At 47.7% G+C, this 14,027-nt stretch overlaps 1 non-coding gene across 1 annotated transcript; it reads right to left on the reverse strand.

Annotated features, from left to right (window-relative positions):
- Positions 1-2,764: 2,764 nt before the first annotated feature.
- On the reverse strand, positions 2,765-2,955 carry LOC126529502 (U2 spliceosomal RNA). Its single transcript, XR_007599239.1, has one exon. It is a non-coding gene; the product is annotated as a U2 spliceosomal RNA (small nuclear RNA).
- Positions 2,956-14,027: the final 11,072 nt, after the last annotated feature.

Here is a 14,027-nt window from a genome sequence, read left to right on the forward strand (position 1 = left end):
AATGCTCCGGCGTCGACCACAGTACTTTAATCAACAGACTCAATAGTGTGAATCTTCCACAGTATATAAGTGCATGGATTAAAAATTTTCTAAGCGGACGAACATTTTATTGTTATCAAAACGGTGTTTCTTCTAAAAGTTGCAAACAGACAAGGGGCGTCCCTCAAGGTGCAGTACTTTCCCCAGTATTATTCAATATTCTACTAAATCACATCCCGACACATCATGACGTACAGGTATACGTATACGCTGATGATATCGCATTTTTCACGGTATCGAATGATATACATAGCCTATATAAAACTTTGCAGTCGTATCTGAATAAGATTGAAACTTGGCTAAAAGGAATACAAATGTCGCTAAATGTCAACAAAAGTGCGATCATTGTCTTTCCTTTGACTTTTCCTATCCGAATAACACTGTCATATGGCCAGGAGATTATTCCGCAGGTACATTCTTTAAAATATCTGGGAATGATTTACACCGAAAAGCTAAATTGGCAGACACACATAGAGTACATCGCATCTAAGGGAGCACGCGCTGTTGGTTTATTACGAAGAGTCTGCAGCAGTCGTTTTGGAATGCGCAGGGAGACCTTGCTGATGATTTATTGTATGTATGTCCGCCCCATTCTAGAGTTTGGATGCGTGTTATTTTCAGGAGGTCCTACGTATAAGTTACGTCCTCTGGTTCTTTTAGAACGCGAATCACTACGTCTGTGTCTCGGCCTTCCAAAATTTGTAGCAAATAATATTTTATATCATGAAACTTACCTGCCTTCTCTTCAAACTCGATTTCGTATACTGACAGTCCAAACATTTCTAAACATCTATGCTTCTCCCCAGAGACGCTGCTACTATATTTTTACTCGAGAACCAAATGCATTCTTTGAGAATCAATGGCCCAGACTGCATTGTCCCCAGGTTGTTTTTGTGCAGAAGATATTACAGCCATTACAAATATCAATCCGTGATGTGGCTTTTCAAAATTTACCTACTTCGACAGCAAGTGTTGAACTTGGCGATATATTTCCCAATAACGCTAAGCTCCTACCTATTGGATACCTAAAAGGTTTATTAGATGACCACCTTGACACCCTCCAAATAAATGCAGTAATAGCCACAGATGCCTCTGTCAGTGAGGAGAAGGCCGGAGTGGGCATTTTTTCGACATCATTAAATTGGTCTTTCTCTCTTCGACTACCCGATTTTACGCCAATATTTCAAGCAGAGTTATTGGCAATCATCCTAGCTCTACGCAAACTTCCCACATCTATTTCTTCAGCCGTAATCTTAACCGACTCCTTGTCTGTTTGCTCCGCTTTATCTGTGCCCAATCCAAGTATCATTCTCCGAGAATTTCATTCACTGGTTCCCCAACATCTACGCCTCATCCACCTGGTATGGGTGCCAGGGCACGTGGGGCTCACTTTAAACGAGTCAGCAGACGCACTAGCAGCGGCATCTCTTAAAGGCCCTGTACTGAGGATCTTAAAACCTTCGGCATACGTCACTTCTGCAAGATTTAAAAAAAATTCCATTCAAGAAGAACATGCCAAATCATGTGTATTAGATAACGCCGATTTTCAGCACCTTAGATTTCCTTGGCACAGCGTATGGTGTGCAACAAGAAAATTTGAAGTTTCATTTACGCGTCTGCGTTGCCGAATACCACGGCTTAATTTCTATTCCCATACGTCTGGTTTGGCACCTTCTCCTAAATGTTTTTACTGCAATGAACCCGAAACCATGGATCATTTTTTTATTGAGTGTCGTAGGTTAAAAGTGCATAGAAAACGACTTCTAGAAGGTCCCTTCCGCCAACTTGGATTAGCCATCACACTACCTATCATTGTGTCTCTGGGGGCGTCGGCACTAGGACACTGTAATAGGAACGTATGTGATGCCATATATAATTTTATAATGGAAACAAGGAGACTTCCATGCTAATTCTACTGTTTTATTTTCCAAAACAAGAACCCAAAACAAAATATTAACTTCTAATCTTAAGAAACTATAGCATGAAAATTATTATTAACGATTAGAATTAATTTAATATCACATTTCCAGTAAAAAAAAAATCCGTTTTAGGCATTTATTCTTTTTGAACCCACTGCCGCCCGATTCATGGCCAATCCCCCGTAGTGGGTTGTGCTATATCTACAGGCTTCAAACCAAACCAAACCAGACTAACGTGGGCGTACATGTGAAATAGAAGGCGACGCGTGAGTTTGCAGCCGTCAACGGTTTGGTGGTTCGCGTGACCTCCGTAACATCGGGCTGTCACCACTTAAATCCTACAAAGGTTATTCACCCTTTCTGGCTGGAATATCGAAACGAGCAACGGTGGCTGGCTGATCCGATGCACAATACGTGAGCACTCACGGATACTCTTGCATAACTTGGCGATGGGCCGGACGGTGCGCACTGGGACTGACCGTGTCTTCAGTTGTCGTTTAGGGACAGCGTGCTGTCCACTCGTGGGAGCGTGATCTCAGAAATGATAATCCCACTGCAACAGTGATTTCTAAAGAAAGCGCGTGCGCAGGGCTGCGGACGCAGCATTCGAGGAAACACTGTTGTGAGGCTACAAAGAACTTCAAGAGTCGAGCCTCGCAGGCGAAATGCATTGTTGGAGAACGCTGGCTTGTTTCTAAAAGAGATCTTGTGACGGCGTTTATTATTGACAGCGAAGCTGCATATGGCTAGGTTCTCTAAGAAAATTGCGTTCGTATATCGGGCCGTGCAGATCGCGAATTTCTCCCCACACGTGGGCCGATCCCGAAGATAGTGCAATGCCGGGTCGACCCGTGGCGCAGATGAAGAAGGCTTTAAGCACTCCGCCAACTTGCAAAAATACTTTAAAATCTATCAATATCAGTATCAGATATTAGGTCTAGGTGGCTATGATTAAGGTCATAAGAAAACATCCTACACATTGACTCGATTCGGCCATGTCTACGTTTCCTTTGAGTAAGCAAGCCGTTTGAGGCCCTTGGCGCGTTAAGCAACGTGACACAGCAGCAGTTTGCTTGAAAAAGTTAGCGCGCGCATTTTCATGCTGACGACGGGGATGGAAGTTATGGAGCGCATTCGTAGCCGAAAGTTTGCTGTGCGGCTATCTATAGTACTGTGGAGCTGTGGGGCGTTTCTACATTCTACAAGGTCGAGCAAATGGTGCCACCATGTGATTCGACGCGTTGTAATCCTGAATAAAACTTGAACGTTCCCCGCAAGTTCCACTGTGGTGGCTGAGAGAATCATCCATCGTCAAACGCGCAGCGCCTCTCTTGTCGTAACGCGCCATTTGGCCTTGCTGGCTAATGAACGCATGTTACATACGCCAATGAGCGCATGTACGCCGATTCCGACCGTGTGTGGAATCTGCAAAACTTTTAACACTCAAAGCATCAGTGGGCACGCGACCGAGAGTGTAGGTGGCGTTATAGGCGCGCTTTTCTTTTTCCGGTCAGCGTCGCAATCATCGTCACAATCCGAGCGCGATCCACGTGTCGTATAAGCGCGAGGTGCCAGCACGAGAACAGAACGGGCGATCCGACCGAGAGCGCACAGCCCGGCTCATCGCGGAGTTCGCACCATTCTCGGTGAGTGCTTACGTGTTTTGCGCCGGCTTACCTTTACGATTTCTCATGCATGCTCGTCTACACGGTGCTCTGTTCCCCGTGCGACCCCGCGGGTCAACAATCGGCTGCAGATGGCGGTTGCGCAAGGTATAGTAGGCCTAGCGTGCGCAGCATTGCGGTTCATGCAAGCGTCGTCCAACCGTCCCCCTCCGCCACAACACTAGCATATTTCAGGAGATTACGTTTTCTTGCTGTTCTACCAGCGTTCCTTCCATTGCCATAGCAATTTGCGAGCGCCAGAGGCGCGTTTCGGCCATCGCATTTGGCGTTGCCGAGCTGTCGTGATTTCGGCGTGGACGCGCGGCATAATTTTTCCTCGTGAAAGAATCAGAGGGCACGTGGCATCGTGTACGCAACGTTCTATGCGCGCTGTCTTTCCAGACTTGGCGTCGCAGTCGGCGTGTTTTGGAGCGCGTTCACGCGTGTACGGTCAGCGCGCGCACTCTGCGCGAGAAGTGTACGAGGTTTGGTCCAGTTCGCGCAGGCCGGCTCAATCGAACGTTGCTCCAGCTAACCAGTGAGTGCCTACGTAATATTCTTTGGCTTAGCTCTATCTTAGCCCTTCCATGCACATCTACATTGCACCCCGTTCTGTCTCTTAGCCAGCGCTTCCTTGATCGGTTGCAGACGGCGTCTGTCCGCTAGCTAGCTCGGGTACACTAGACAGTAGGCCTAGTTATGTGCGTAATATATAACGACGTGCATTAATAAAGGGAAAATCGGGCATCCACCCAACCATATCAATTGCTACGATTGCCTTCCCATCTGCTAGCCGCGTGGTTAGCTAAGATGGTAGAACGGCTGCCCCGGAGAGCTGGTGGTCCCGGAACAGAACGAATTTTTCTTCAACTGCGAAGCTTTTCTTTCGAGGAACCCGTATGGATTTGCTTTGTAGCCATTGCTACGATTGGGTCGATGTCCGATTTTCCCTTTATTAATTACTTGTCTCCACCTTGAGGGTTTTTGCAGAACTATGTCAAAACGACTTGCATATTTGGCTTGACGTCAATGAAATAAATGTGCGCGTAGGGCTGCATGCACTGCTCCTTCTTGGGTTCCGCAGAATCATTTCTACGAGTTCCGTATTTTACTGCTGACTGTAAAAACGAGCCTTCACCTTAAAGATAATATTTTTTTCATTATTATTGACAAATCATTGGCGCCATAGCGACATGACATTTCAATCAGAGTGAATAAGAAGGGGGAGTCACAAATAACGTATGAAAAAAATTGAAATTGCTCGTGATAACAAAGCGATTCGATAGACAAGCTGATGTGTGCATTACGTCGTGGTTTACGCCTGACAAAATGACGGCATACCGTCGTGTTGGCGGTCAAATGTGCGTAAATGGGACTACCAAGGAATTTCCCGTATTTCGCTGCAGCACTGTTTACAGCGTACGTCGGTCAATGTGACTTTTGGCACAGTTACTTGCCTCGTTTAGAACAAAAAAAGGCAAGTCGGTTTTCGTTTATGGAAATGTAAACTGCTGGCTAAACGCCACTAGCATGAACTTGTGTCCCCGCGTTTCGACAGCTGCTTTCCGCAGCTTTCCAAATCGGCTGTTCCCTGAGGGTCGCGGTACGACCGAACGGGGTTAAAGAGAACCTGCTGGAGGGAAAGTTGCCTGCGCCAGCCATTTTTGTGGGAGGCAAGAAGCGGCCTGCCAAAAGCTTCGCAGCGCTGTTCGCCAACTTTTCCAACGGTTTTTAATTGCTTAACGGATCTTTAAGTCCTAATGCAACACTGTGGGCTATGAGGCGAACCATATTGGAGGTCTCCGGATCGCAATTATCGGAATACTGGGGCATTGTCCCATTTTATCGGCGTATATGTGCAGCTGCCGCAAAGTGTTTTAACATCCTCACTGGATGGAGGCGCTCGGAACTTTGGTGGCGGCCGTTTTCTTTTAGCCTGAAATATAAAATTTTCCTTTATTCTAGAACAAGGGAATGCTGATCTGAATGCTTAGTTAACTGAGACTGATAACGATAACATGTCAACCACGTGTGCGTCGACTTTCCTGGCACCCGAGCGCGCTAGCACATTTTGGGATCCGCACAGCAGCATGCACATAATACGACCCGAAACACCTATATTCCGTTCCATACATAGCAGTCAACGCTGTTGAGGCTAAAAGGACTTCTTGCAGTAGCTTCCTTCGCACTTGGATATAGTATGTTTTTTTTTTACTGCAAATGTGCGCAGTTAGCTGTTTTTATATTGGCTCAGTATTGAATAAAAGCAAGTTTTAACCCTTAGAAACAAACACGCTGTGGTGTGCGGCTGCTAATACGTTGTTTCAGATCATTTTTATTTTTGTTGTTTTGGGTTTTTTTTATTTGCTACCCGTCGCGAGGAGCTATACGTGCATGCGCGCACGGGCGAACGCTTCTGGCGCGTAGTGAAATATGAACGGAACGCGCAGAGTGATAGTTTTCTTGGCCGAACTTTTTGATGATGACGGTGATGATGATGATGATGATGATGATGATGATAGTTATAGTGATCTAAAGGAAGGAAGGACGCTTGACTCTGCAACCTGTGAGGGAGCACGGAACTTCTTGGGCAGCTTCCACAGCGTAGACTGTTATGTGCGGAACGGAGTATAAGTGCAGTGTATTTACCCCCACATTCAGAAATGCATCCTAACTCTATGCTTGACTTGACATAGGCTGGTGCGAACGCACCGAAGACGCTCGTTGCGTTTATTTTGGTGCGTTCACGGCAGGCGTAATTCAAATTGAGGCAAGCGGAGGCTTCAAGTTAAGGCGCATTTCTGAATGTGGAGGTTATAGAGTATTCGCGGCGGCGACTGGCGTGCTTTTGCCCTCCGCAAGATGTCAACGTGGCGGCTTCACTTTAAGGGCGTTGCATCCACTCCAGCGGTTTATTTAACCCCCTTTGACACGACGACCTCCTTGGGCACGACCACTGAATGGAAAAATTGCAGCCTGGAACTCCACGTGCGCTGCAATGAGAGTGAGTGACCGCCGTATTGTATTCGTGGCCGTTTCGATGGCTAGAGTCGGTCGCGTCGGTCTTTACGGGCGGCAGAGTTCTCGGCGCGTTCCTTGCGGGTTTTCGAAGCGACCTATGGCCTACCCCCGACAACACAAATGGGCCGCTGGCGCCGCAGTGAGTCACGCCGCTTTCGATGCACCCGGTAGGCCGCAACATCTTTTTTTTTAATCTAGCGGCCATCGTTACCGGCCTGCTTCCAGCTCCTCTGAAGCCCAGGGCAACCCTCTTTCAACGGATGCTTCTTAAGCTGCTGCCATCAAGCGTCGACAAAGAACGGCGCGCGGATTCCTGGCCAGGAGCATGTGGAACGCGCCGTCATCGATGCCTTTGAGAATTCACTGAATTTTATCAACTTCGGGCATGGCGGCGTTGACACGTTTACAAAGGTCAACGACTTCTTCAGTGTGGCTCGAGAAAGTTTCTCCAGTCTGCTGTGCTCGGGCGCGCAGGCGCTGTTCCGCGCGCAGTGTGCGGAGAGGAGGTCGACCAAACACTTCCGTGATTGACGTCTTGAAAGTTGGCCATATAGCGGTATCGCTTTCGTGATTATGGAACCAGCGTTGAGCAGCGTCAGTAAGGTGAAACATGACGTTGGTAAACTTCGCGGTGGCGTTCCACTTGTTATGTGCGCTCACCAGTTCGTAAGATGTAAACCAGTCCTCCACGTCGGTGACATCTATACCAATGGAGACTGTCTTACCAGGTTCCCGAGGAACCCTGGTACAGATGACGGACTGGGGCGAAGGCGTCGGTGGGTCGGTGTTGTCGGTCATGATGGGCGGAAGCGTTCGCGTGTGACGTCCCCAGGTGCAATGACTTTGTAGACAAAAACTTTGTAGATGAGTGCTAATGGGATTCGAGCTTGCGAAACTGTAAACGGAGGAGTTGGGCGCGCTCACCGCTACACCTTAGCGGAGCGTTTTCACTGCATTCTGGTTTGCACGAAGTCTTGAGCTCCGCACACGCTCTGAGTGTAGTTGCGTCTCCCCATATACAAAGGAGACTCTGGGTGCCCGTATGATGTAACAGACGAGCACGGCAGTGCGTGCGTAGCCAGGAAGATTATTATTACAAAGATGTCGGTGTCAACTTTGCCGCCGCGTTCTTCGTAGTAGAAGCGAGCAGCTCAAATTAAGAGGGATCAAAATAAGCGTGCTGAATGTTTCCTCTCTTGACAGACTACGGCTGAGCGAAGGATGTTCGAGTGCTCGAACGTCGCAGCGAAGGAAATGATGCCAGCTGCTGGACGTGTCACCATGGACTGCAGCCATTCTTCGTCACTGTTCACTGCTACCTGGGCACCTTGTTGGCAACGAGTAAGGGCGTACCACCAGGTAGGCATGGATGACAGTGATGTCCGAGTATGGCTTTGTTTCTAATATGGATGTACCCATAGAGCGCAGACCCATAAGCACAGAGAGCAAATACCAAGAGAGTGGACTTTAAAGCATGGTGTCTAATCTCGTTAACCGAACCTTGTCGCTTTTGCTCTGGCAGCTCTAGCCGAATTGACAAAGCTTTGCGTTCGCAAGTAGTCTTCGCCATTGGCCAGATCATATTACTGTTATGCACAGCATCAGAGTTTGCTGGAATTTTCTTTTACGTTGTTGCGTAAGGGGTTTCTGTGACTTCGGACAATTGTGTTTAACGGAAAAGCGCACAGACTGGACGCAAAAGTGTGGATGGGGCGCACATGTGTTACCTGCGTTTCAATTTCGTGCAGAAAACTCAATACCCTCGGAGTTCTGTGGAATGTTTGCATACTCGGTAACAAAAATGGACGAGATAAATGTTTAGGCACTTGAAATGCAAGATCGATGTCTTATTCGTTGACGCAGTCTGTGCTTCGTACCTCATGAAATCCAAATATATGGCAGCTCTCAGAGTTAGTGGTTAAATCTTCCACCGACATCCTTTGGCCGTTTGAGAATGAGCATATAAGAATGTTGAGAGAAAGATGAGAGTAAAAAGGAAATGGCATCAACGACGCGTTTCGTAAGCTAAGATGGTGCTGAAGAGTCTGCGAACACGATTCTATAACAAATTGTATTTACTAAGAAAAAGTTTTAACAAGATGGCTTCAAATATTTTTCTCCCACCAATAAAGCGATCGGAATTACTGTATCCAACGCGGTCTCTCTTGTTTCATTGCTTGCTTAACGGTCTTCGGACTTTGCAGCAGAGAATTTGTCATACGCAAGATTTGTTTCCAAGGGGCTTGGACTATGACCGGTCGATTGGTCATGATCATATGAGCCTGTATTATTAAACAAAATTTCTCTTACGTCATTAGCGATGATTGAACACCTATCAGTCACAACAGCGATCCCCCCCCCCCCAACAATGTGTGTCGTGACCGCGGAACCTTGGAAATATTATCGTTCGAAGATCGGCAGCTATCGCGTAAGGTGCGTCCCTCCATTATACTTGATTATTACTCGCATTCACGTTGAGAGCAATCGTAGGCTTGGGTCCGTGGGCATTTTTTTTTTTTTTGCTTTTTGACCACTACAGCTTCCGTCACTTTATTCATGCAGCAGCTTATTCGTATTTTCGACTAAGTGGTAACGACGGACGGTAGCAACGAGTACGATGTTTAGGAAAACGCTCGCTGTCATGGTAGAGACAAATCTCCTTGTCCTACGCTCAACCAGCACAAACATTGTAAATTATGTGTTAATACTGTTTATTAGCTATGTACTGTTAATTATCTGTGGCTTTATGGAGCCGTGTGTGACCATCTCTCTCTCTCTCTCTCTCTCTCTCTCTCTCTCTCTCTCTCTCGTTCGCAGAGCTCAGGCGTGCTCAGAAACTCGACGAAGAAACGGTGAGCATCGCTGTAATTGAACTTTCGAAGCCCCTTGGTGATACAGAAAATTGACACCTGCGTGAACCCGCCGTGGTTGCTCAGTGGCTATGGTGTTGGGCTGCTGAGCACGAGGTCGCGGGATCGAATCCCGGCCATGGCGGCCGCATTTCGTTTGGGGGCGAAATGCGAAAACACCCGTGTACTTAGATTTAGGTGCACGTTAAAGATCCCTAGGTGGCCGAATTTTCTGGAGTCCTCCACTACGGCGTGCCTCATAATCAGAAAGTAGTTTTGGCACGTGAAACCCCATAATTTAATTTTAACACCTGCGTGACTTTGCAAGAAACTATAGGACAAGAAAGCGTCGCGCGGGTTACGGGTTACTCGCGCAGTCAATGACTAAGCACTTTCGCCTGGTCAGAACAGCTAGCGCTCTGCTTAGCTCACCAGATGTGTCGACTGCACGTGCTTTCCATTCACATACGTAGTTTTGACGATGATGATGATGATGATGATGAAGGTGAGGTGGCGGCGTGCATGTCTTATTGTGGACAATATTGATATTAGATTCCTCTGTAGCAAGTTTTTCGCACATCGGCGCATGCAGGGATCTGCATTGCGAAATACTTCGGGCTCACCTGTCGTACGGCCGCCTGACTGGATATACATCTCTGTCACTTAAAATGGCGACACGCATTCGATTTCCTTGGCATTGGCCATATTCTTATTGGAATTGGAAGCAATGTCCGAAAGTTGCGCTCATATTCGGCATTGAGAATAGGGCTGATGTGAAACTTTGGTGGTCGAGAAATAAACTGCGCTGAAACGAAAGAAAGACGTCGTGCTACGGAGTCCGTGTATTATTTGTTGTCTCCTAGCCGTACCATTTCTTCATGGTGATAGCTCACAAACTGGATCAAGTAAACACATTTTGTGCGGTCCTGCTTATTTTAATCCTATGCAACGGGCAACCTTCCGCAGTCTTTATGTGGATAGGCCATTCACAAGCTGGGTGTGAACGTTAACACCAAATGAGGTGTGTGCATGTTAAGGTATCGATGCTATTGGTGTCTCGATTACGAGCGCGCTGTTTGATGCGCGTCAGTCAACAATGATGTAAATTGTACTTTCCACGGGTAAATGCATTTGAGCATTCTGTACGCCTTGGGTCAGTGGCACATACTCGTGATGGACGAATGGACAAGAACTGGCCAACAGCCGGCAGAAAAAAAAATCGAGTATGCCAAATACAAGAAATTCAGAAAAATAAAACAGTTGAATATGATACGGCAGTACAACACTAGTCCTGTGTGCTGTAGCAATGAGCCCGCATAATCGATCTCATAATGCTCACACTTTATGGGTCAATTCCTTTTTTTTTTCGCACAACGCAAGAGACTCACAGGCGCTATATGAACGGTCTCAATTTTGGGCAATATAAGCCGCTGGTTAAGTCTGGGACACTTGTAGTTGCCTAAATATGTTGTGAGATAAAGAAAGAAGATATGGGAATCGAAGAAGCCGACGAATTTAAAAGCTTAACAAAAATATCACCGCTCCCTCCAGTCTGTAAAGATGGTGAAGCATCGAAGCTGTGTTATTTACAGCGAGTGTTATGCCATGCAAGTCAAGCTGCACAAGAAGTCTATTTTCTAAATCTTTTTTTTTTTTTCTCCATTCTTTCACCTCATTTTCACTTTCGCGTGCTTCGCGTGGTGACCATGCTTTAGGAGGGCTTATTTTTGGCGGTCGGCCCGGCATTCCACTATCAGTGGATCCGCATAAAGAGCTTCGCTGTATAAGATGCAACATATTCGAGATATTTGCAATAGACGAAGCCTCAACCTTATTATGACGCACCTCCGTACTGGGAAGGGAGGTGGGGGCTGCCGATTTTTTTGAGCACCTGGGGTTCTTAAGCACCTGGGGTTCTTTACATGCACCTAAACCATGACACGGCAGCGCTTTTACATTCTGCCCTCATCCTAATGCGGTCGTCGCAGCGGGGATCGAACCCGCACCCAAGAGCTCCAACAGCGCAACGCCGTAGCCACTGGGTTACCATGGATAGACGCCGAAGTTAATGGCACAGGAGTAATTAATACCATTTAAGGTTAATAGCCAATTTTGTATTTCCTCCGGCAACAATGCGGCCGGTCCAGCACAGAACTGAACCAGAGACCTTGAGATCAGCAGCAGAACGTCATAACCGTTGAGTCACCGCGGCGGCATTGTTTAGTATACTAACTGACGGGGCAACAGCGTCAGTTAGGTATAGCTTTACACGAATCCTCGACACTTGTGGTCTTAGATTCCGAGTACGGACGGTCGACCATAGGCAACTTCGAGAAGATGCCCATAGGCAAAACAGACTTATTGGCTAAATAAATTTTGACTCTCTGTAGGCGACCAAAGGAAGTATTCGATGCGAATACATGACCTGAACGTTTGCGTCGCTCGCAGGTGCTTTTAAAGCAAAACATGGAGAACTGGGACAAAATGAAGGTTGCTCTTGACGCCTCCGTCAGGAAGATGAGGATCCGCGCTGGTGAGACGCTGCTACAGACGCTGCAGAGTTCCCAAACACCAGCTGAGGCCTGACGCATATTCCCTAAGAGCATTAGCCTCTCTGAATATCCAGAATTGCTAGATCCATTGTTAGTATTAGGAACGACGGTGTTGCGGTATGGTCACCGGAGTGAGAAGGTGTCGCATATTTTTCGCCACACCTAAATCTGACAACTCAGAATAAGGAACGTTTAGAATCACCCCAAGTATGCATGTTGACTGTGCGGCATCCGCGTGGTGCTGAAAATGATAAGGCCCATGGTTAGAACGTCACATCCGCCAACCACATTACCGCGTCGTTTGCTTAAGCCCTATTTAAAGTCTGCCGTCAAAAAAAAATTTGACCATTACCAGCCTTGGAGATTTTCTCTTATTGCTTCATAGAGCATACGCCACTCAAATAAAACTAATGCAGCTTTCGAGAAATTTTGCTGCAGATGGGGACCTATAACGGCGACGTCCGGCACTGTGTTGCAATAACATCATGCCTGACGGCAACGTAGCTCTTGCCCTTGTGATATTTTTTATATTACCGACGCCGTCTTCGGAGGTCAATAAAACAAATGATTTATTTATTACGGTAGTTATGAAATGGACGCTTGAGGAGCGTTTGCAACATGGTGGTTGGCGTTGTCCCGCTGTCATAAGATCGACGCGCATGTTTGTCCTCCGCGTGGAGGTTTAGACGGTCACCCAATACGGTAGTTGCGCGTTTGAGCATAAAAGCGACGGAGCCACACAGCCAAATGGACGTACCATCTCGCTGCGCTCACTCGGCTGTTGCCATGCACTGTGCGCGCGCAAGTTAGCGTTTTCTGCTGAGGACCTGCGTGCCAGTATAGACTGGCATAAGCAAAACGGAGAGGAAACGCCACGGTAAATCTATTAAAGCGAAAGCTTTACTAGCCGCGAACTTGCGATTTCGCCGTGACAGTGCTACGAGGAGGCACATGACGTCACAACGTACGCCTCGCCGGATATTTCTCTCTCTCTCGTTCCCTAGTCACTACTGCGCATGTGCCACTAGTAGCACCGAGCCACAGCAGTTCCGCCGCTGCGCAGCGCCGCGCCTTTCCGCATCCGCCGTTTGGCATGACGTCACACCGCGTTCCTCGTCGTTGCGCTCGCCTCCGCTCGCTTCGTCAGCTGCGTCGAATGCCTGATAACATGTCGGAGGATTGAAAAGGAGAGCTCGCGTGCGCCGCAACCACAGTTGAGGCGGCAGTATGGACGGCGAGAATTCTGATAAGCAGGAGGAGGCCTGGAATAGACATCAGAACGGGATAAAGGAGAAACGAATCGCCCAGGAAACAGACGAACAGCGCGCCGAACGACTGGCTAAACGCCGCAACATAGCTAGACAACCAGACTAACCTGGACTTGCAATCAGATTAACCAAGGCTAACATGCTATGCCTTAGCTTTTGCTACTATATCATGGCATAGCCGAGCTAAGCCACTGCTAGTTTTTTTTTATTTCGGCGCTGAAGAACACGGGCGGCTTTCGTTCGACCTCGTTCCTCCGTTGACTTGTGACGCCTATAGAAAAGTGCGATGCCTTATAGCGGTGCTTCTCATCAGGCAAGCTTTCCGAGAGGCCTTCAATGCAGTTCTAAACCCTGCTTTTGCTTTCACTGCTTGGTCTTCGTGCAAAAGGCACCATTGTTTTGCAAACCGGCGGTGAAACAATCTTTCCTGACGGGCGCCGCTGCCCTGACTGCGGCGACCGGCGGGGATAACGGCAGCGTGAATGAAGCTTACCGAGCGGAGCTGAGAGCAATTGTAAATACTCCATTCGTATTTGCGATGACGCTTCGAAGCGCTTTTCGGTAGGCCAGTGTCGCGCTCGGATATAGTAGCGCGAGCATTCTCAAATAAGGGCTATGAACTGGGCAGACCCGCGCCGCGCCATGATTTTAGTCCTAACCACCGACAAGAACACTTCGAGACAAAACTCGGTGCATCTCCTGTTCATCGGAGAAC

This window comes from Dermacentor andersoni, chromosome 8 (assembly GCF_023375885.2).
Source record: "Dermacentor andersoni chromosome 8, qqDerAnde1_hic_scaffold, whole genome shotgun sequence".
Lineage (NCBI taxonomy): Eukaryota > Metazoa > Arthropoda > Arachnida > Ixodida > Ixodidae > Dermacentor > Dermacentor andersoni.